This window comes from Euprymna scolopes, chromosome 29 (genome assembly GCF_053919585.1).
Source record: "Euprymna scolopes isolate OS-2025 chromosome 29, ASM5391958v1, whole genome shotgun sequence".
NCBI lineage: Eukaryota > Metazoa > Mollusca > Cephalopoda > Sepiida > Sepiolidae > Euprymna > Euprymna scolopes.
In genome coordinates this window covers 107,934,447-107,959,352 of record NC_136510.1, presented here as the reverse complement: position 1 = coordinate 107,959,352, position 24,906 = coordinate 107,934,447, and positions in this window count along the sequence as shown.

Genomic DNA, 24,906 nt, shown 5'->3' with positions numbered 1-24,906 from the left:
TGTTCTCATAGGAATTTCCAAGTTGACACTGGCTTATTACTTTCACATAAAATGTGTTACTTTTTTTTTTGGGGGGGGGGGTGGAAACGATTTTATTGGTTGAAAATATTTTGAGTAACGCATCCATGTGAAACCTTCTTTGGTCTAGAGAGTGAGAAGGGAAGAGTGTAAGCAATTATAGCTATTTCCTTTTTAGTGCTTGTAAGAATCACTTTTTAAAAAAGTGGAAAAAGATTGCAAATGTGAGCTGAATCTGGCATATTTTTAATTTGGAAATATGCCAGATTCCAATTTATCAACATCTGAACTTCATTTAGTTGTCTCCTTTACAAAGCATTGCGACCACACCATTAACTGTAACCTAACCCAAACACTAAATGCAAGTTCAAAAAAAAGGAAAAGATTTGAAGCAGAAAAAAATAAAAATAATAAAAACAAGTGAAATGATTTTATGTTTTATGTTTATGTTCTACATGATTTATACTTGCGTAATATTTGTGTAAAAAGGTTACACAAAACTCTTTCTATATATATTTATGTATGCGTAGATATATTTGCTTAAAAAAATTTGCCTACCAAACTCCTCTGTCAGTTTTTGGTCTACAGACAGCAAACTTAAAATATAGGGTATTCAAACCCATACGAAACTTTATATTTGAGTTTTAGGCGCAGAAAATTGGTGCAAAAGTGTGAAAATTTTTAAAATGGTGAAAGTCGAATAACAGCATTACGAATATGCATGCGTAATGTAATAGTTATTGGTTCATGTTTTAATAACTCAGGCATTAACGTCAAAGGAAAAAATAAATTGTAAATTAAACGTCTTGGTTTCGATCCTTGATGGTGGTGGACGAGTCATTTCTTTTTTTAAGTTTTTAAATCATTACTATATATTGGGTCCAATATAATATAAAAACGAAACCTGCAATTATCAAAATATCATATTTAAGCATATTTTACTACTGAGCAATGCCAGGCGGCCTGTTTTATGATTTTATGTTTGTAGGAAGAAGGGGCATAGTGTTACACAAATGACCCGGTCTAAGCTGGGTTGACATGCTAGTATATATATGTGTATAGGTGTATATACATATATGTATGTTCATGAATTAAAATGTGGCACGCGTCTGCGGATGAAATGTCAGAAATTGACAAGCTAAACGGGAATTGTTTCAATATTTCTCACAAATATAAACAAACCTTGCTATTGTTATGAAAAATGTAACAGAAAGGAATCTGGTTATGTGGATGTTTTGAAAAGATTGACAGGAAAAAGTGACAGAAGGAAAAAGATGGCAGTTGGAGATTTGATTGTCAACCGAGTGGACGCCACGATAATTCTCTATGTCGCTCCCCCACTCTCTCTCTCTCTCTATCTACCATAAGCAAGAACAACAGGAGAAATAAAAAACGGACTGTTGCTTACACCAATGGTTGTTGTGTTTTGAATTCTTAAAAAGGGTTTATAATATAACAATAGACAGGTCTCTAAATTCACGACTGCGACAAGAGCATTGGTCGAAACTCCTTTCCTTAACAAGAAACAAAAAAAAATCAGCAAATAGCAACGACCCAATGCAAACATTTAAAAGTTTATTTTTGTGTGTGAGAGATGTGCAAGTCACAGTCCTCCTTGAATGTTTGATATACCCCCCCCCCCATAACCATGAAATTAAAAAGATTGGGGTGCATTAATAATGCGGAGAGATGTGTATTTTAATAAGATGAAAGTTCAAGATATTATTCAAGAGGAAAAAGAATATTTACATAAATATAAAGGTATTGCTGGAAGTCTTTAATGAAATCCTCCAAGATTGAGGAAATTCTTAATGTCAGCATAATTTTATGAAGAAATGCAAATACCAAGAGTGAAAAAGTTTGTGAGCAAAAAATATTCATCCATTGTTGTTTGCATGAACTTCATTAGTACAGGGATTGAGTTATTTGTCTGTTTACAGTTTGAACATGACATTTTTGCTAGTGCAGATCTTTATGTCGAGAGACGGAGTCCACGTGCATGATAACTTCGAGCAGTGGCTATTCAGCCTTTGAAAAGCTGTCTGGAAATCATGGAATCACTGCTGATACTTGGCGTGGTTTTAACATCCTTCGGACGAAGTCTAACACTAGCAACAATTACAGGCGGCGACGATGGTCACTTGTAGAAACACTGTCTGGAATTTTTTTATTTTGGTGCGCTGGTGCTTATATATGGGTTTTCTCAAATGTTCCAACCCATTCACTGTCTCCATATGCAAATGGATAAAAATATAATCCCATAGATTTGTGTGTAAAAGTGGCGCATTATGACCGCATCTCCATCTATCAGGGCTGCATGGACGACTGGTGACAAAATCAGATTTTCCTAAAAATGAATAAATTCCGGCTGAATAGATTCTTCTGATTACATAACGAGTGACTTGCCGCTAAATGTTTATGAATTTTTAAGATGAGAAATTGATCATTTGAATTCTTTTGACTATTCGGACTACAGTTTTCATCATGAATTTTATTCTCACGACGTTTCGATCTACGTAACCGACCTTTTTCAGGTGTATCTTGTCAACTCTAGAATCTTTCTTTTTGTCAGACTCGGGAATTTGTGCGCAATTTCGAATGGAACCCCTCATTTAATCCATGTGTAGCATGTTCTTGTTCCATCAGCCATGAATGGTTAGAAATCTTAAGTAATGTTGTAGACTTTGTCTATTCTAGAAGGTTAAAAGTTCGATTCTCAGTGAACGAGGCATAAAAAAATGACTAAGTTCAGCATTTGCCTCCCCCCCCCTTTTACCCCAAAAGTCTCCAGTGAACGTCAAATCCTGGTGAAAATAAACAAACGGTGAAGTTTTAAGCCTTAACATATGTAAATTTGAGTTCTGCACCATGCAAAAAAAGAAATGACTAAGTCCATCATTTGTCCCCCCCCATCATTTAGCCCCTAAAAGTCCCTAAAGCCTTAACATTTAAATTTGAGTTCAGCACCATGCAAAACTGCTGAATAGACATACACAGAAAATTTTGGACAAATATGGTAAAATAGTCCCAAAAATGGAGTGTTTTTATTAGCCCTAAAAGAACCCCTGGGGCACACCCAAGAGTTATCACAAAGTATAGACAAACAAAATTATATAGAAATCAGTTAGTTACAACTTTTCAGAAAGTTTTATAAAAATCCAAGTCATCAATTTTTTTTTTAATAAGCACAAAAGTGTCAATTTTAGCCATTTTATCCCGAAAGGCACTTCTAGTTTTCAGAGTTTTTTCCGGAAAATCTGTTCTGTTACTTTTTTACTCATGTCATGTTTAATGTTTGTGCAAAATTTCAAAAAATCCCTAGACGTAGTTATTGAGAAAAGTGCGGACAGACGAACAGACGAGGATGAATTTACAGGTCCACCCTCCTTTTGTTGGAGGACGAAAAAAAAAAATAAAGAAATATGATGTTCAGAAATCTGTTAAAATAAATTTGAGAAATGGCTAGTTTTTTTTGTTTGTTTTTTGTTTTTTGTTTGTTTGGGGGGCGGTATTTGTGTCTACAATTTATAGTTTGCATGTCTCTGGAATCTTCGTTAAATTCTTAAATGACTAATCTGCAATTGTACCAACAATTTCTCAAAGCTTTGCCACAGCCGGAATTTCAAATTTAAAAGGGCGATAACTCTGTAAAAATGGATTGAGTTGCCTCCCTTAGTTACTTGTCTTATGGTGAATGTTAAAAAAACTTCTGAGTACAAATCGGTGGCAGTACTTGAAAGTGGAAATCATAAAATCCTATGAGATATGAACATTCAATAAGTACGTTAACCCCACAAACTGAAGAAAATAAAAAGTGAGTTGAACACAACCAAAGCAAAGATAATATTATATATATATATATATAGTCTTTGAAGTTTTTAACATTTGAAACCACACAAAAAATTATTTTTTATCATTCATTAAAAAAACATCTAGTCAGTAAGTCATTATATATATATATATATATATATATATATATATATATAACACGGAAATTACATAATTGTCGATGCAATAATTTATTTCAACCTTATGGCATTTTCAAGCATCTAAACTAGACAATTACATTTTTGATCAAAAATGTAATTGTCTAGTTTAGATGCTTGAAAATACCATAAGGTTGAAATAAATTATTGCATCGACAATTATGTAATTTCCGTGTTATATTTTTATGTTATTGCTCTGTTTACCACATTGAGCTCTCATACCCGGATTTCCTCCTGGAATTATTCCATTATAACACTATATATATATATATATATATATATATATATATATATATATATATATATATATATATATATATATATATAATTTATTTTCTCCAAATAGAAAATAAATAGAAAACTTATCTTCTGCAGAAACGGGACGTGTTCGTTGAAATCGGGTCTTTCGACAGGGCTAGTAGTGCGAGCGATCGGAAAGCTGGTGTGGTGGTGTGCCTATTGATTCCAAGATGCCCAATGGCCAGATGGAGAAATCATCGTTATTTTATAGCGATTTTGACCTGAATTTAACTCAGAAAATATGCCTTTTTTCGCATTTTTGATTGACTAGAAAGTCGATAGCCTTTGTCACGTGGGATGTCTTCACCTACGTTCGCTGAAGAAAGGGTTTGGTCGGGTCGAGGTCAGTAGCTGACGACATATTTTCGTTTTTACACGTTGACCGGAAAGGTGCATAAAGGCGCATGCGTGATAGGCAAATTGTGCGCATTTTGTCTAGGGGAGTTGAGGTGTCGACATCTGGTTGGCGGTTGATATGTATGGTGTGTTGATATTGTTTTTAATTGAGTCGCCACACTGTTGTTTGCTAGGGTGATAGTGAGGCTACAATAAACAGATAAACCCATCCAAGCAAGGAGACCAGATATTATAACAGTTAACAAGAAGAAAAATCCTGTTAGATCGTAGATTTCACCGTATCAGCAGACCACAGAGTGAATATCGAGGAGATAGAGAAGCAAAGCAAATACACGGAACTGGCTAAAGAGTTGAAAAGAATATGGAAGATGAAGATAGGCAAGATAACACCAATAATCGTAGGAGCACTTGGAACAATCCTGAAAAACTTTTAAAAAGAAAGGGAGAAATTGAAGTCAGAGGGTGGCTGAGAAGTTACAACAGATAGCAATAATAAAAACACCCTAAATATTAAGGAAACCCTTGAATGCGGAAACCAATACACATGAGTTAAAAACGCTAACCAGAATCTGCAACAGAAGTAAGGAGAAAAAAGATAGAGAAGCACCACGTAGTTGTGAAGGGGCAAGGAAGATGGAAAGACAGAGGAGAAAATTATTAATCAGACCTTCACCAGATGAGTGCAAAGAGGGCTGGGACTTTTGAAAGGCTTGTTTCCACCCAAATTCCAGTTCTGTTGCTCGCATGAAATCAATGGCAAGCGGCTGTTGTGATAACACAAATTCACTTGCAAAGGTGGTGAAGAGTAGTGGATATCTGGGGAGACTTGTTGTCACTCAGACTCTAGGGAACACTATAAATTGTTCTCAGAGAGTAATCTCAGCTGATGATTTGTGAAACTTCTAGTGAATAATAATACCCCTATTCCCCCATTGCCACATCACTGCCCCCCCTCAAAAAAAGAGAGAGACCAAATAACCAAGTAGTCAAGGAGGAAAGAAAGACCGATGAACTGACCAGACCACAGACGAATAAATGCAAAGAGAACTGGAATCTTGAGGAGGCTTATTGCCACTCAAATTCCAGCAAAGACCAATAGCCGCTGCCAACGAGAAATCAATGGCAAGCAGCTGTTGCGATAATGCAAATTTATTTGCAAATTTTATCGAAAGAGGTGGAGAGTACTGGAAACCTGGGGAGACTTGTTGTCACTCAGCTTCCAGGGAACACTACAAGCTGTTTTCAGGGAGAGATCTCTGAAGACCTGTGTGAATGCTTCTTGTGAGCCAATAATAATAATAATAATAATCTATATATCTATAAAAGTGAAATTGTGTGTGTGTGTGTGTGTGTGTGTGTGTGTGTGTGTGTGTGTGTGTGTGTGTGTGTGTGTGTGTGTGTGTGTACATTTCCCTACCAAACTAGTCTGTCAATTTTCAGTCTACAGACTCGCGATTTGACATAAGGGGTATTGAGATTTGGGAACATCTTTTAAATCGGTTTTCAGCCAGACATTTGGCTGTCAAAGGGTCAAAGTTCAACGATTTAACCTTTGAAATCTCTACCAAACTCCTTACCAATTTTGAAAACACTTAAAATTTTAGATGTAGATTACTTGGACATAGATCAAACTTTTTTAATTTGATTTGAACCCAAAAGAATAAATGTTAAGGGGTCAAAATTGTAGTCAAAGTCAAAAAAGATTTTGACCTCTGCGGTCTCTCCCAAATTACTCAGCTAATTTCTGGTGTAAACATTCATTTGAAATTTTACATAAAGTGTATTCAGACATGGGGCAAGCTTTTTAATCGGTTTTTGGCCGGAAATTTGAGCTGCCAAGGGGTCAAAGTTCAAAAGATTTGACTTTTGCGGTTTCTAGGAAACTATTCAGCCAATTTTGAGTCTAAACATTTGAAATTTTAGATGTAGGTTTTGTGGACATCAGTCAAACTTTTTAATATGTGTATATATATGCAAATAAAATTATGAATAGTACACAGGACCCAAGCAAAGCCGGGATGAACTGCTAGTAATAATAGTAATAATACTGAACTAAAAAATAGAAGCAAAAGAAAGGAGATTGAGCCGATATAGATACAAATCTGAACAGTGTAAACAGAACAGGGAATATGAAAACAATGAAAAACAATTTTACTAAAAACAGAACGACCAAATCCGACAGAAACAAAACACTACTGGAGTAAAATATGGGAAGAACGACAAGATCACAATAAAAATGCCAAATGGCTGAATGACATGAAAGAAGAGTTAGAACAAATCGAAGAAGGGACAGTGAATGAAATGAGCAAGGAAACCATAAAGAAAACCATAGGAAAAATGACAAACTGGAGAGCACCAGGGCATGACGGGATACATTCATACTGGTTCAAAAAAAGGATACAGAAGGACACAGAGAAAGGAACTGCCCCTAGCAACTATAGTCAGATCACATGCTTACCCACTATGCGGAGAAGATTAGTAAAGAATATGTACGCCATGTGATGAAGATCTGCAAAACACAGCTTACAAATAAAAATAAAATAACTGTCATCAACCAACTTGCCATGCCAGTAGTAACATACAGCCTTAGTATCATTGACTGACCACAAAAATACATCAACAGGTTAGACGTAAAGACACGGAAGTTACTAACACTTCATAAAATAATATATAGAAATCAGTATCTACTAAGACTGTATTTACCCAGGGGAGAAGGATGACTGGGGCTCTCAGAGATCAACCACCAACATCGAGCAACAATAGTGGGTACAGGCCAGTATGTGAGAAGCTTCCAGAACCACACTTTCTCAATAGTATATGGACATCAACAGACAAGAACCAGAACAGCATCAGTTATCCAGCTGACCAAACATTTTGGTCAGAGCTGTCTCACACATGAGGCTGAAACACCAAATAGGCCTGCCACAGAAATAGCAAGAAAGAGCCAGCAGAAATATACCGAGATCTTCCAAAGGAGGAATTTTGAAGAGTGGAGCCAACATCAGCATGCAAAGTATTTGGGGGGAACTCTCCCAGGATTACATAAACAAAGAAAGTTCATTGGACTGACTCAAGGGGGGGGGCTCCACCACGATCAGGAAAAGGTTATAATGGCTGCTCAAGACCAGGGATTGATGACCAATGCATTCAAGAAGATGGCAGGTCTCAGTAATGACAACAAATGCAGGTACTATCACACAGAATTGGAAAGTGTGAGTCATCTGGTATCAAGTTGCAAAGTTCTTTTAGAGGACGGCTACTACACAGCGAGATATGATCGTGTATGTAAGTACCTCCACTGGACCATCTGTAAAAATTACACATCCAGTGTAGCAGCAAGTCCTGGGAACATCAACCTGAAAGAACAGTTGGAAATGACTTATATACCATACATTATGACTATGTAATCCCTACAGCCACCTACCTTGAAAATGCTGCTGTCAAACCTGACATAGTTATATGGAATAAGTCAGAGAGAGTTGCAACCTTTGTTGAAGTAAGTGTCCCTAATGATAGAGGTCTGAACAGAGCTGAAAGGGAGAAACAGACCAAATATCAAGGTCTCATGTATAATATGAAAAGAAATTGGAATCTTAGCGAGATATCAATCACACGTGCTACAGGGCTTATGAAGAAGAACCTGAAGTCCTATCTAACTAATATTCCTGGTGAACCAAGTGCAAAGAGATCCAGAAAATTGCACTAAAGGGAACAATGAGGATACTAAAAAGAGCTGTCGGCTGGTTTCAATAAAAAGCAGGGGAATGTTGGCAACTAGTTTGGCTGTCCCATACACAGCCTTATAATCTTCAAAGAAAGAAAATAAAATAAAAAATGGAAAATACTAACAGCACGACTGAGTTAACAAATCTACCATTTCCTGAATAATCATGGACTTCTTCCTGAGGAACAGAAAGGATGCCAGAAAGGAAAAAGAGGAACACATGATCTGCTATATATAAATCAAAAGATCCTGAAGGAGGTAAAAAGAAGGAGAAAGAATTTAGCCATTGCATGGATCGACTACAAGAAAGTGTACGACAGGATCCCACAAACATAGATTATAGAATGCTTAAAAATGTATAAAATACCAAGCAGGATCATCAACGTGATTGAAAGTGCAATGAGAACATGGAGACTGGAATTGACAGCTGATGGACAACACATAACAGAAATCAACATACAAAGAGGCATCGTCCAAGGAGATTCACCATTACTGTTCATCATAGCCATGATTCCCCTGAACAATATACTGAGAAAGTGCCAAACCGGATACAAGTTCTCTAATACAGAAGAAAAAATGAACCACCTGATGTATATGGATGATCTGAAACGTTTTGCAAGGATCGAAAATGAACTAGAGACACTACCAGGATCTTCAGCCAGGATATCCAAATGGAGTTTGGTATGGAAAAATGCGCACTACCAGTTATAAGAAAGGGAAAACTGGAGATAGCAGAAGGCATGGAACTACACAAACAAACAGAAATAAGGGCACTAGGGGAACAAGACGACTATAAATACTTGGGAGTTCTGGAAGCAGACACCATCAAAGCAACAGAAATGAAAGAGAGAATTGGAAAGGAATACCTTAGAACAAGAAAGCTCCTGGAAACTAAATTATATAGCGGAAACTTAATAAAGGGTATAAGTATATGGGCAGTATCATTAGTAAGATACTCTGGATAGGGTGGACTAAAGAAGAATTGATTAGAAGGCCAGCAAACTCATGACCATGTACTACACTCAAAGGGCAATATTGACAGACTCTACATGAAAAGGAAAGAAGGCAGGAGAGGACTGGTTTGTATAAAAGACTGTGAGAATGACACAAAAAAAGAACTAGAAAATACATAATGCAAAACACTGAAAGGATAATTATGGAAGCGAGAGACAGTGAAAAAACTCAACAAAATAGGAAACAGAGAGACAAAGGATAGGACGAGAAAAGAAAAATGGGAAAACTACACGGACGATTCATAAGAATGACAAAGGATGAGATTAACGAAAACACTTGGACATGGATGCGAAAAGGACACATAAACCGAGAAACTGAATCCCTAACAACTGCAGCACAAGATAACTCGATAAGAACCAACCACATCAAAGCAAATATTGACAAAACACAAGAAAATAGCAAATGTAGACTCTGTGGACAAAGAGACAAAACGATAAACCATAGAGTAAGTGAATGTAGCAAACTGGCCCAAAAGGAATACAAGAATACAGCCACGACCAAGTGGGGAGGGTAGTACATTGGGAATTATGCAAACAACTACATCTCGAATGCACTGACAAGTGGTACAAACATAAGCCAGCAACAGTACTTGAAAACGAGAATCACAAACTCCTATGGGACATGGACATACATACTAATAAACCTATACAAGCAAGAAGACCGGATGTGGTAATAATTAACAAGAAAGAAAAGTCCCATGAAATCGCAGACTTTGCTGTCCCAGCTAACCACAAGAAAAGTAGAAACGGAGCAAATACACAGAGCTAGCCAGATAGCTGAAAGGGATATGGATGATGAAGAAAATCAAAATAATACCTATAATAGTAGGAGCACTAGGAACAATTCCAAAAAACTTTGACAAAAGAATGGTAGAAATTGGAATCAGAGGAATGGCTGGAAAGATACAGCGAATAACAATAATGAAAACGGCTGGAATATTAAGAAAAACCTTTGAGTGCAGAGACCAATACACATGAGTCACATGCGTGGAACAGACAAACTGCTGCAGAGGCAAAACATGAAAAAGCGTCACATGAAAGTAAAAACATTGAATTTGCATATCTATAAGTTCTCTATCCTCTCCCCCATCCCCTCCCACTGTCCCATCAGCACCGACCTCCCCCCCCCTCCCACCCCCCCAAAAAATGATGCCAAATAGTCAAGAAGGGTCAAGGAAGATGGAAAGACCAAGCAGAGAACGCTGACCAGACCTACGCAAAGAGAATTGAGACCTTGGTGAGGCTTATTGCTACTCAAATTCCAGCAGAGACCAATGGCCTCTGCCAGCGAGAAATCAATGGTAAACGGCTGTTGTGATAACGCAAATTCATTTGCTAATGTAATCGAATGAGGTGGAGAGTACTGAAAATCTGGGGAGAATTGTTGTCACTCAGCTTCCAGAGAACATCACAAGTTGTTCTTAAGGAGAGCTCTTTGATGAGCTGTGTAAAAGTAATAATAATAATAATAATAATAATGATAACAATAATAATAATAATGAAAATAGTAATAATAATAATACAAATAATAATAATAAATAAAATAATGAAAAAATAAAAAATATATAATAATAATAATGAAAAAAATAATGAAATAATAATAATAATAATAATAATAATAATAAAATAATAATAAAATAATGAAAAAATAAAAATAAAATAATAATAATGATGAATAAAAAATAATAAAATAAAAATAAAAAATGAATAATAATAATAATAATAATAATAATAATAATAATAATAATAACTTATGTTGATTTTTTAATCCCAATTTTAGTGAAACAGATCGACAAATGATTTCATCTTTGACTTGTTTACTAGGAATAAAGTGTAGTATGTGTTTTGATACTATAGTTCAGCTTTCTTGTACTCAGTGAAGGAAAAATCTTTTGAGGCCTAAATCCGAAAATGAGGATGGATGAATGTGTCTTTATATATATATATATATATATATATATATATATATATATATATATATATATATATATATATATATATATATATATATATATATATATATATATATATATATATACGGGCAAAAATGGTGGAATAAAGATAGGGGGACATAGTTTTGAAAGCCGATTTATTATCTTTTTTTTTTTTTGGTAGGTTTTCGACTTCTTTTTTATTGTACCTATTTACAATGCCTCCCCACGGGACAGAGTTAGACACCAGGGTCGTTTTTTAACGTGGAGAAAAGGTACAAAAATAAAAATTGTCTCAGTCGTGAAGGACCTCTCCTCCACTGAAAGAGGGCGAGAAATGGAAGTGCCGCATCTGATGAACAGATACTACACTCTGACCTTGGCCAAAAGGCCAAGTGGTTAAAAAATTTTTATTGTATTTGAAAAATTAAAAACTAAAGCTAATTTCGAAAAGGAAAAAAAAACAATCATGTAAAATGTTTTCCCGGCGAGCTAACCAATTCAGCTAAATTTTGAAGTTGAATAAATTCATTGTAAAAATCTTTTGAAAGATAAATATCAGCACCAAAAGTTTTACATCATGCAAGAAAATATTAAAACCGTACATGTAAAAATCATGCGAAACCTGTAATTCAAAAACAAAAGTAAAAAAATTTGTTGCAATTTTTTGTGCGAAAATATTAAATAAACAATGCTTAATTCAATATCAGTAGTTCGAGAAATAAATTTTTCTTCAAGTTATATCGAATTCAATAATGCTAACTTTAGGGGCTTTTTTTTTTTTTTTTTGTTCCTGTAAAAAATAATTTTTTATTTTTACATGTACGATTTTTTATTTTCATAAAAGAGAGAGAGAGAGAGAGAGAGAGAGAGAGAGAGAGAGAGAAAGAGAGAGAGAGACAGACAGACAGACAGAGACAGAGACAGAGACAGAGAGAGAGAGATGGATGGATGGATAGGAGGTTGCTGTAAAATTTAAGTCTGGAAGGGGAATAATTCAAGTTAAAAATCTTCAATTATCTCCCTTAGATCGTATAAGTAATGTTTATATTCGTTTCTGGATTTTAATTATCTTTCTTTCATTCTATAAGCAAGAGCATTAATATATATATATATATGGAATTTTGTGTGCTTGTTGTGTGAGAGGTTCGTTCCCTATAGACTCAGAAACGGCTAAGCTGTAGATTTTGTATCGGAATGCTCCCAATAAGTATCAAAAATCGATAATCGAAAGAATCCGATCAAAGAACGAAGTCCGATTTTATCCAAAGTTAGCACTATTATACAACCTAATAGCACAAATGCGCGAAGTTTTGTCGGAAGTTTATCTTGCTTCCAGATAAATTTGACGCTAAAGTAACTAACCTGAAAAAAAAAAATGACAGCATGAAATAAAAGAGGGGGGGGGAATAAAATATAAAGGTCTTGTTTTGAAACGAAGAAGACATTTTATTCACAATAAAATTAGTTGCAAATTGTTCCCTTCGCGGGCATTAAATTTAAAAAACGCCAAAGTAACATATTAGGACAAAAATAACATTGGTTCTCATAATGAAGATGTCGTATCCATGAACGAATATAATAATAAGATGCATAATAGTAGTTCTCACACCCTCATATTTAGTAAATTTGTACTCACAAATTGAAAGCCAGTCAAGCACGTGCTTTTTTCTTTTTTTTTCTCGTTTAAAGTCCTTTTAGAAATTTCTCTCCTTCCATATTTGCGTGCAAACCGTAGACACACAGATGGATTTCAAAAGCATACCGCGTCGCATGTCCGGGATATTCTTGCTGGGTTTTCTTCTTTGTAGAAGGTTCCAAAATTCCTTGTCACCTAAAATAAGGTCTTTTTTTAAATAATTACACTCCTTCAAAAATACATGCAAAACCGTAGCCATATAGATATTTTTCAGAAGCATGCCTCGACGCATGCTCGGGGTATTGTTGCCGGGTTTTCTTCTTTAAAGGAGGCTCATCAAAATTCCATTTTCAGCGCCGGACAATGAAAACAACGTCCAATATCCTCATTGCCGGAATTTCAAAAGAGGGCGAATCTCGCATTGGGCTTATGACCTCATCACGGAGCTAGCATTTCCCTTTTCTTCCAATTAAAGGGAGTTTCATACAAACCCAAATTGTACGAAACTAAGAATCAAAAAAGATACAAAATACAAAAAATCAAATGCAAGAACCAGATAAAAAATGATAAATGTAAACAGGGGGGGTGTACTATTATTGGTACACAAAAAATTCCAACAGTTTAATCACCGTACAAGCAGAAAGATTCAGTAGGCACTACCATTTACTTTTCCAAAATGTACATATGATCTGGTGACGTCATCAATTGATGTGCTTGCTGCGTGCCACGGTGAAAGATTTTTTTTTTTTTTAACTATTATTTACTACTGTAATTTAATAGGAATTTATTTTACATTCAAATAGTTTTTTTTTTTTTTTTTACACAGTGGTCACCACTTATCAAAGCCCGGAAGCCACTCAGGGATAAGGGTTATTGCAAGTACATTACGTTAGTGTGGAGATTTGATGAAATGTTTACTTAAGAGGGCAGTTCATTAAGAATTTGTTGACGTTGGACTTGAAGACATCCAAGTTGTTGTCAGGTGGGAAGCACGCAGACAGAACAGAGTTCCACTGGCGTGCTGTTCTAAGAAAGAAGCTTTGTGCATGGAATCCATGTTTTGATTTAGGCACAGATAAAGAGTGGGGGAAATTTTTCACAGTGGATTCAGCTAGACGGGTGTTTTTCGTGAAAGATTGGCGAGGGGGGACCAGAGATTGGAGTTCAGACGAGCACCTGCCATGGAAATAACGATAAAACAAGGATAGGCTCGCAACGTCTCTTCTTTGGGAGAGAGGTTGCAGGGTAAAGAAAAGGGCATCCCCCACTAAGCCACGAAGTCTATTTTGTACTCTGTCAAGGCAGGATAGGCTGTTTTTAGCAGCTCCTGCCCAAATATGGCAGCAGTATACCATCCTTGGACGTACTTGGCTTTTATATAGATAGAGAATTGCATCAGTAGTGAGATATCTTCTGGAGCGGTAGAAGGATCCCACCATCTTTCCAACGACCTTGGCAACAGACTTGATGTACGTGTTCCATTTCAGATCGGGAGTAAAGGTCAAGCCCAGAAGCTTGTCAAAACACAGGGCCTCTCCCAGACGAGAGCCATCCATCACAATTGATGCCAGCTGGGGATCAGAGCGTTGATGATGTAAGGATAGGAGTTTGGTTTTGGATGCATTAAAGGTAACTAGCCACATCTTCCCCCACTGAACCACGCGCTCGAGATCAGAGGAGAGAGAATCAGAGAGAACTTCGTCATTTGCAGTCTTTGATGTGTTGCCGTAGATGGTCGTGTCATCAGCATAGATGTCAACGAATGATTTAAGTATGTGTTTAGGGAGGTCATTGATGTAGATCAGGAAGAGAGTTGGGCCCAGGATTGACCCCTGAGGGACTCCAGCATTTATATTGCAGGCCTCCGATTTTTGTCCACTACTCTTATGAGCCTATCGGAGAAAAATGATTTAATGATTGAGAAAACATTTCCAGTTATACCGTAGCTGGAAATCTTGTGAAGTAGACCCTTATGCCATACCTTGTCGAAGGCCTTTGATATGTTAAGAGCAATTGCCCTAGAAAGGAAGCCTTTGTCAAGAAAAAAAGATTCATCATTATCGTTAAAAATAATTAAGTAAAATCGGGGGGGGGGGTCAGTAGGGTAGAAAACATAACACAAAAATAAAATGTTATGTGACTTTTTTAATATCTACGGAAGAGCAGAAGCGACAATAAAATACTTTGTTAGTTCACTACATCTGTTATTTGTTTATTTAAGTTTTCGATACATTTTTTTTTTTTTTTTTTTTTTTTTTTTTTTTACACAGCGATCACTGATTTTGGATGCATTAAAGGTAACCAGCCACATCTTCCCCCATTGGAACGATTTAAATTATTTATATGAAAGAGAATTTTCCCCCCTGAATGCTACTTGGGAATAATTTTCTCTTTTACCAGTTTGGTGCCTCCGACCACTTCATTACTACTAAAATTAAAAACAAACGTTAACGAAAAAAGTTGTGTTTTTAAAGTATCTAAAATTAGAATAAAAAGTTTAATAAACTTTAAAATTAAACGTAAACACACAAGAAAAAATTTATAAAAATAATTTAACAACTTACTTTTGATAGATAATTTGGTTACTTTTTAGTAAACACTAACAGAATAATTGAGTTAAGCTGTGAAGTTTTAGAACGGCGAACGCAACTACAGAAGTGAATATTTATCAATCAACCAGTTCATTTGTCATCAGTCCAGGCTTCCGTATTTTATTTCATAAAACAAGACATACAAGAATATCGTAGTGCATATATAAAAACTGGATTTTAACGCAATATTAATTTTGAATCGGTTTTAGTCTGGCCATAAAATAGCTGGCAAGAGCCATGTTTATATCATAACTTTATATTTAAAAAAACTTTCACACAATTAAACATCTATGTTGTAGCGGACATTTTGAAATAATGGAATTTTAATCGTTTCAATCTTTTAAAAATCAGTTAATTTTTTAGAAGTTACTTTTTCTTGGCAATTCAACTGATTATAGTATATATTTATGAGAAGAAACGCTATTTAAAAAGGACATAATAATATCAAATTTATATCAATTTTTTAATTGCAACTTCAAGGTAAGTTTTTGTTCAATACATGTATTTAAACTTTTAAAAAATAAATATTTTTACTTATTTGAACTCTTATGTTACATAATAAATAGAAATTTTGATAGATTTAAATATATTTTGTTCGAATTTCAAAAAAATAAATAGGGGGGGGGGACACGCACTAAAACAAAAATATTTCCCTTCGTTTATTTTACGGAAACTGCATTTTATATGTAATTTCATTCTAAAATTGGATAAGTATCGAAAATTTCACAAAAATCTATTAGTTGATTTTTGCTAGATTTATTAAGCACGGGTATGTTTTCATGTTCGAAATGCTTACTACATGAGAACATTATTTTAAAGCGTCAATTATGTAAACAAGATTTTCGTCTCGCAATTTCATTATTTTCGTACAATGAAAAAAATTTTTTTTGAATTATTACTGGTTTATTTTGCCCTTCTTTTAAATGGTACAAAAGTTATATTGATAATATTAACTTATAATACAGTTACATCGTTTTACATATAGGGGGGAGGGTAATTCTGTGGTGAATTTTGGCAGTCCCTAGGGTTCAACTTATAGAATCAACTGTAGATTCTTTTATGAGACAGGAGCGCGTTCAAAATGAATAATTTTTTTAGAGCACAATTGAACCATAATACTTTACTTTTGCCTTTCAAACTTTAATTGAAGTTACATTATTTACAGATAATTTTATAAAATCAAAAGTAGATTCTCTACAGTGCAATGTAGACTACAATGCATTGTGGACTAAGTCACTTTGGGGAGACATATGAAACTTCCTTCCGGTACACTCTGGGGGGAGGGGTCCTAACTAGAGCAAGCAATCCATCGATTTGATGAAAAAATGGGCGATTTGATCGATTTTGATGACAATAAAGTATGCTGCTAGTTTATATATATATATATATATATATATATATATATATATATATATATATAGTGATGATCATATTTATTGGCACGGTAAAATAAAAGTTAAATTTTGTCTAATAAATTCTAAAAAAGGGATTAAATTAAAGAAAATAACAAAGTATATTATGTATTTTTAACTGGCCTTTCCGATGCAGCAATCGGATTTTAGAAAAAATAAATAACAAAGGAACAACAAACATAATTGCAAAAAACCCTTAATAAAGGGTAGATTACCCATAGCAGCATCACTAAATACCATCAAGTGTAGTCCTTCATCTCTTCCAAGGGGTTGAAATTTTAGTGATAGCTAAGATGATTTGGCTCTGGTAATGATTCTGTTTACCTGTAGTAAATCAGACACAGTGCCATTTTTAATGTTTGTTGCTATCGAACAGCAAGTCTGGCTGACTCTGGTGTGCCAACCATAACAGCTGTCCTACTTTTGATCGCAATGATTTTCTTTCATTTTCTGAGAGTTGGGAGTCTTTCTGCATAGCTCTCAGAGAATCCACAACAACTGGTGATATTTCTTTGGAGTAATTCTCCTGGTTCAAATGTATTGTATCATTAATACAGCTAAGATCAATTCCACAATACTTTCACTGTCCTCCTTTCCAACATTGAAGACCTTTCGCACTTTATCCATGATGTTATTAAATTGTTGATCACCGACCAAATGAAGTCATCAACATGGCAAGCCAGTATGCCAGTCAGGTGACCAGTCTTAGAGATCTAATAGAAAACTGTGGGGTTCATTTTTGACATAACCCCCTCATTCTCGATCATGACAGATTTCACCTTGTTATACCAGTGGAGAGAGGCATCACTCAACTCATAGACACCTTTATTCAACCGCCATATTTTATTACATTTGGCTTCTTTGGGCGGTATTATGTATACTTCTCTGTCCATAGTTTGTCCCTGAAGAAATGCAATCTTGATATCCATAGAATGTAGCTTCGATTAACGTTGAACTGACACTGCCATTATTATATATATATACATATATATATTATTATATATATATACATATATATATTATTATATATATATACATATATATATATATTATATATATACATATATATTATATATATACATATATATATACATATATATATATTATATATATACATATATATATATTATATATATACATATATATATATTATATATATACATATATATATATTATATATATACATACATATATATTATATATATATTAGATTCATGAGCACAAGTAGGAGAATCTTTTTGTATATCCTGTATTTCTTCAAACCCCCATGCAACCAATCTTGCTTTGGGTATTATGCTGTCCATGCATCCTCTTTCACATTCCCATTATATATCAATAACAAACTGGTAGCGAGAAAGCTGGCATCGACCCAGACGTCAAGAGCAGATGTTGCCTGCTGTATATGCTTGTCCTTCGTCAGGATAGCATCAAGAATGGTTTGCTTGATGGATGGTGCCACATTGAGTCTGAACCCCATGCGGGTCAGGCAATACCTCTGTCCTTTGATTATTACTGTTTGGTAGATGAGGTGTGAGCTGGGGCCACTTCCTGGACCAATCACAACTAGTTACATCACTCCAGGGGAGGTCCCATCTTCCCCGATTGAACCTGTGGATTGCAGGTGTCGTTCTCACGACCAAAAGATTTGAAATCCATTTTCTCTCTGGCTTGTCCAATCACAAGCCAGCTCTCTATCACGTGACAGAGTATATAAAAGGCGAAATCTGAGTACTACAATCACATTTTGCATTTTGCCAACTAATGACAAATGCAACTAGGCTTTGTTTTAAAAGAGAAATGCATCTTTAATTGTTTCATTATTTTCAATCAATTAAAAGGAAAACATTTGAGAAAAATATTTAAAACCAACCCCCGTATATTTAATATATGTCCCTCACACACTAAGTGCATTTTTTGTTTGCGATAATATATGCAGACATAAGGTTTTAGAATAATTCAAAAAAAAAAGAAAAGAAAGAAAAACATATCAGTAATTAAATATTTAGAAATTTAAAAAGAATCAGGAATCTGATCGGATCGGAATTCAAGACAGAATCAGTAATTGAATCGGAATTGGGAAAAAATTTGGAATCTTCCCATCTATCACGTGATAGAGTATATAAAAGGCGAAATCTGAGTACTACAAGCTAACATGGCGACCTTTCAAACTCTCATTTGTTTCCACGTGCGGTACTTTAACAAACATTCTTTGTTATACTAAAGAACATACAATCACACACACACACACACACACATACTCTTTCTTACCACAAAACACTAACCCTTTGCCCTGTCTCTACTATCGGACGCACACTCCTACATATGTAAACACACTGAAATCTTTGCCTTTCCTTTCTCTTTTAACTGGCTTCATTCGTACTGACGGCTACTACCTATAAACATGCGTAAACAGAACTGAACTGTTCTCTTCTTCAACCAGCCGGCATGATATTAATTCTATTTTTACACAAGAACACTTCAACCTACTAACCCGTTTCTCTTTTGTACACTCTACTAACGAAGATAACAAATAAAGTTGTTTATTAATATAGAATGAAACCTCATTTCATTGTTCCTCATCTCCATATCCGGTAACACCAGTTCACCTTGCTTATGGGCTAAGAGTTGGGTGACGTGTTTGACATGGGTTTAAGAAGTTTATCCTTTTCTCCAAAGTCCAGAATGTGTTTTTATTATCAATATGGTCTACTCTATTATCTAAGAAATATTGTCATTGACTCATATATTTAGGTATTAGACCACCAGGCAATGATACAGATTTAACTGAAAAACGAAAGAACCTAACTGATAAGCAGTTTCTTAATGAGAAAAATAAATTGGAGAGTTAAGATAGGGAAAGAAGAGATTCATAAGAAAAGAGAAAAGAGAAAAGAAAAAGAATATAAAATAATGGGATAGAAAAGAAAACAGAATGATCTTAAGAGATGGGTGGTTGGAATTAGCGTTTGATAAAAACCATTGTGTTCTGAGAAACAAGAGCTTTTGCTGGCTGGCATCGAGGAGTACAGATCACCTTGGCTTTGGTGGGGTGGAGGAAAGAAACACCCATAAGTTGAAAGGTTCTTGTTCCTAGCTGGGAAACTACCTAAATGTAACGAAGCCGTTGAAAACCAAAAGAACTTAGCTTTCCTTGTACGAAGTTTGCCGTGAAGATTTTTTAAATAATTATTTTTGTTCATAAGAAATGATCTCAGTTATTTTTGAATTGTTGACTTGAAGCACGGTTTATTACAGCACCGACAACACAACCAGCCCAGACTGCACCAAAAGAGCAGCATACAAGCCATTCACCAGAGCATCTACAAAGGATCAACTTAACTGCAGTATCTGAGGACGAGCAGCCAGCTGTAGATAAGTGTTGCCGCATGGACTTAGGGTGATATGCGTTTTGTGTACCTTGAGCAGCAGAGCAGTAGTTCCAATAACCAGTAAGCATCTGGTTACATTTGGAGGGGTCCACTACTAGACAAAGCTAAGAGTGTAGTTCTACTGGGTTGCATCTATGGTCCTGCGAGCCATGATCCGACGAATGCAACCAGTGAGAGGGTCTACAAAAAGGAGGGGTGATTAAAAAGTTTATTGGGAGAGAGGATGTATGAAAGATCATATATATATATATATATATATATATATATATATAGAGAGAGAGAGAGAGAGAGAGAACGAAAGAGAAAATAAATGACAAAAAACTATATTCCAAAATTCATGATGTTGACCATCTTACAATGTATTCCTTTAATTCAATAGACACTTACAATTCTTGACAGTATCTGTTTCGTAGCACAAAATCATTCACTGAATTATTCAAAAGGAAATGAAGTATGATTTGACATGATTAAAATCCGAAAATTGGAAGAGGATCTGTATATATATAATATATATATATATATAATATATATATAATATATATGTAATATATATAATATATATATAATATATATATAATATATATATATATAATATATATAATATATATATAATATATATATGTATATATATAATAATATATATATGTATATATGTATATATATAATAATTAGTCTAGCAGCACTGATGAGTTGTGAAACAACGAAACAGGTCTGTATGTCGATGACTAAAATATATTTTATAAAGCTCCCCTCTTCGGTAGAGCACTATCGTAAATTATCTTACTCGCTACTTAATTTAGCTGAAATAATGCGAAGCTCGCGGTTTGTTTACAAACAAACGTTTGAGCCCTCTACGAGTGGCGGATGGATGTTTATTTAAATAGACATTCGGACAGTTTAATTTCGGCCACCGATTCCGTAGTCAGGGGGTAGGAGTGCCGACTGTCATCACGACGGTTCTAGGTTCGATCCTCGGCTTGGAAGAGGTGTTAGTCTAGCGGCACTGATGAGTTGTGAAACAACGAAACAGGTCTGTATGTCGATGACTAAAATATATTTTATAAAGCTCCCCTCTTCGGTAGAGCACTATCGTAAATTATCTTACTCGCTACTTAATTTAGCTGAAATAATGCGAAGCTCGCGGCTTGTTTACAAACAAACGTTTAAGCCCTCTACGAGTGGCGGACGGATGTTTATTTAAATAGACATTCGGACGGTTTAATTTCGGCCACCGATTCCGTAGTCAGGGGGTAGGACTGCCGACTGTCATCACGACGGTTCTAGGTTCGATCCTCGGCTTGGGAGAGGTGTAAGTCTAGCGGCACTGATGAGTTGTGAAACAACGAAACAGGTCTGTATGTCGATGACTAAAATATATTTTATAAAGCTCCCCTCTTCAGTAGAGCACTATCGTAAATTATCTTACTCGCTACTTAATTTAGCTGAAATAATGTGAAGCTCGCGGTTTGTTTACAAACAAACGTTGAGCCCTCTACAAGTGGCGGACAGATGTTTATTTAAATAGACATTCGGACAGTTTAATTTCGGCCACCGATTCCGTAGTCAGGGGGTAGGACTGCCGACTGTAATCACGACGGTTCTAGGTTCGATCCTCGGCTTGGAAGAGGTGTTAGTCTAGCGGCACTGATGAGTTGTGAAACAACGAAACAGGTCTGTATGTCGATGACTAAAATATATTTTATAAAGCTCCCCTCTTCGGTAGAGCACTATCGTAAATTATCTTACTCGCTACTTAATTTAGCTGAAATAATGCGAAGCTTGCGGTTTGTTTACAAACAAACGTTTGAGCCCTCTACGAGTGGCGGACGGATGTTTATTTAAATAGACATTCGGACAGTTTAATTTCGGCCACCGATTCCGTAGTCAGGGGGTAGGACTGCCGACTGTAATCACGACGGTTCTAGGTTCGATCCTCGGCTTGGGAGAGGTGTTAGTCTAGCGGCACTGATGAGTTGTGAAACAACGAAACAGGTCTGTATGCCGATGACTAAAATATATTTTATATATAATAATATATATGTATATATGTATATATATATAATATATATATATGTATATATGAAATATATATGTATATATATAATAATATATATATGTATATATGTATATATATATAATATATATGTATATATATATAATAATATATATATGTACGTATATATATAATATATGTATATATATATAATATATATAATATACATATATATATGTATATATAATAATATATATAATATATATATATATGTATATATATATGATAATATATATATGTATATATATAATAATATATATGTATGTATATATATAATAATATATATGTATGTATATATGATAATATATATATGCATATTTATATAATATATATATATGTATATATATAATATATATATGATAATATATATATATGTAAATATATGATAATATATATATATGTATATATATGATAATATATATATATATGATAATATATATATGTATATATGATAATATATATATATGATAATATATATATGTATATATGATAATATATATATATGATAATATATATATATATATATGATAATATATATATGTATATATGATAATATATATATGTATATATGATAATATATATATATATGTATATATAATATATATATATGTATATATAATATATATATATGTATATATATAATAATATATATATATGTACATATATAATAATATATATATGTACATATATAATAATATATATATGTACATATATAATAATATATATATGTACATATATAATAATAATATATATATGTGTATATATGATAATATATGTATATATATGATAATATATATATATGTATATATATGATAATATATATATGCATATATATGATAATATATATATGTATATATATGATAATATATATATATATATGTATATATATAATGATATATATATGTGTATATATAATATATATAATATATATATATGTATATATATAATAATATATATGTATATATATAATAATATATGTATATGTATATATATAATAATATATGTATATGTATATATATATAATATATATATGTATATATAATATATATATGTATATATATAATAATATATATGTGTATATATATAATATATATATAATAATATATGTATATGTATATATATATAATATATGTATATATAATATATATATATGTATATATATATAATAATATATATGTGTATATATATAATATATATATAATAATATATGTATATGTATATATATATAATATATATATGTATATATATAATATATATATGTATATATATAGTAATATATATGTATATATATATAATAATATATATATGTATATATATGATAATATATATATGTATATATATAATAATATATATGTATATATATAATATATATATATATAAATATATAATAATATATATGTATATATATATATAATAATATATATGTATATATATATAATAATATATATGTATATGTATATAATATATATGTATATATATAATATATATATATAATATATATGTATATATATATGATATATATATATATAATATATATATATTATATAATATATATATAATATATATATAATATATATATATATAATATATATAATATATATATAATATATATATATATATAATATATATATATATATATAATATATATATATATATATAATATATATATATATATATATATATATATATATATATATATATATATATATATATATATATATGTTTTGTTTTGTTTTTTTTTATTCAATTTTCACCCCAAACAAGGCACAGTGCCACTTTGAAGCAGGGGGCTACTATCAGGGACTTAATTAGTGGGGTCATTATGAAGGGAGATGAGTAGAAAGATGTTTGTTAACATTAAACTTGAACGTCTGCATACCAGTGCAGTTGGGAAAGCAGAATCCCAGAAGGGAGTTCCAAAGACCCGCAGTTCTGGGGAAGAAACTATTGGAGTAAAAGGCTTTCTTGCACCTAGGGATCTCTACTGTAAAGGGATGAGACTTAGTAGCTTGTTGGGTTTGTCGGGGATAGTTATGTCGGGGAGCTACAAGTGTTTGCAGTTCGTCAGAACATTCACCATTAAAGTATTTGTAGAACAGGCAGAGGGATGCAACATCTCGTCGATGGGACAGAGGCTGAAGCCTAGATGACAGTTCAGGACCTATCAGGTTGGCGACTCTCTTTTGAACCCTTTCCAGGGGCGAGAGACAAGCAGCAGATGCACCAGCCCAGATGTGACAATAGTACTCTATACATGGGCGAATGGTGGCCTTATAGATGTATAGGATACTGTCAGGCGTAAGTAGTTTTCTAGCACGGTAGAGGGAGTCAACCTTCCTTGCAGCAGCCTTGGCAATGCTCTCAATGTATCTATTCCAGTTCATATTCCCGGTAAACGTTAGGCCGAGGAGTTTAAAAGAAGTACTTTCAGGCAATGTGTTCTTGGCCATTGCTATTGGTGGTAGAGAAGGTTTCTTGTAGTTATTGAAGGAA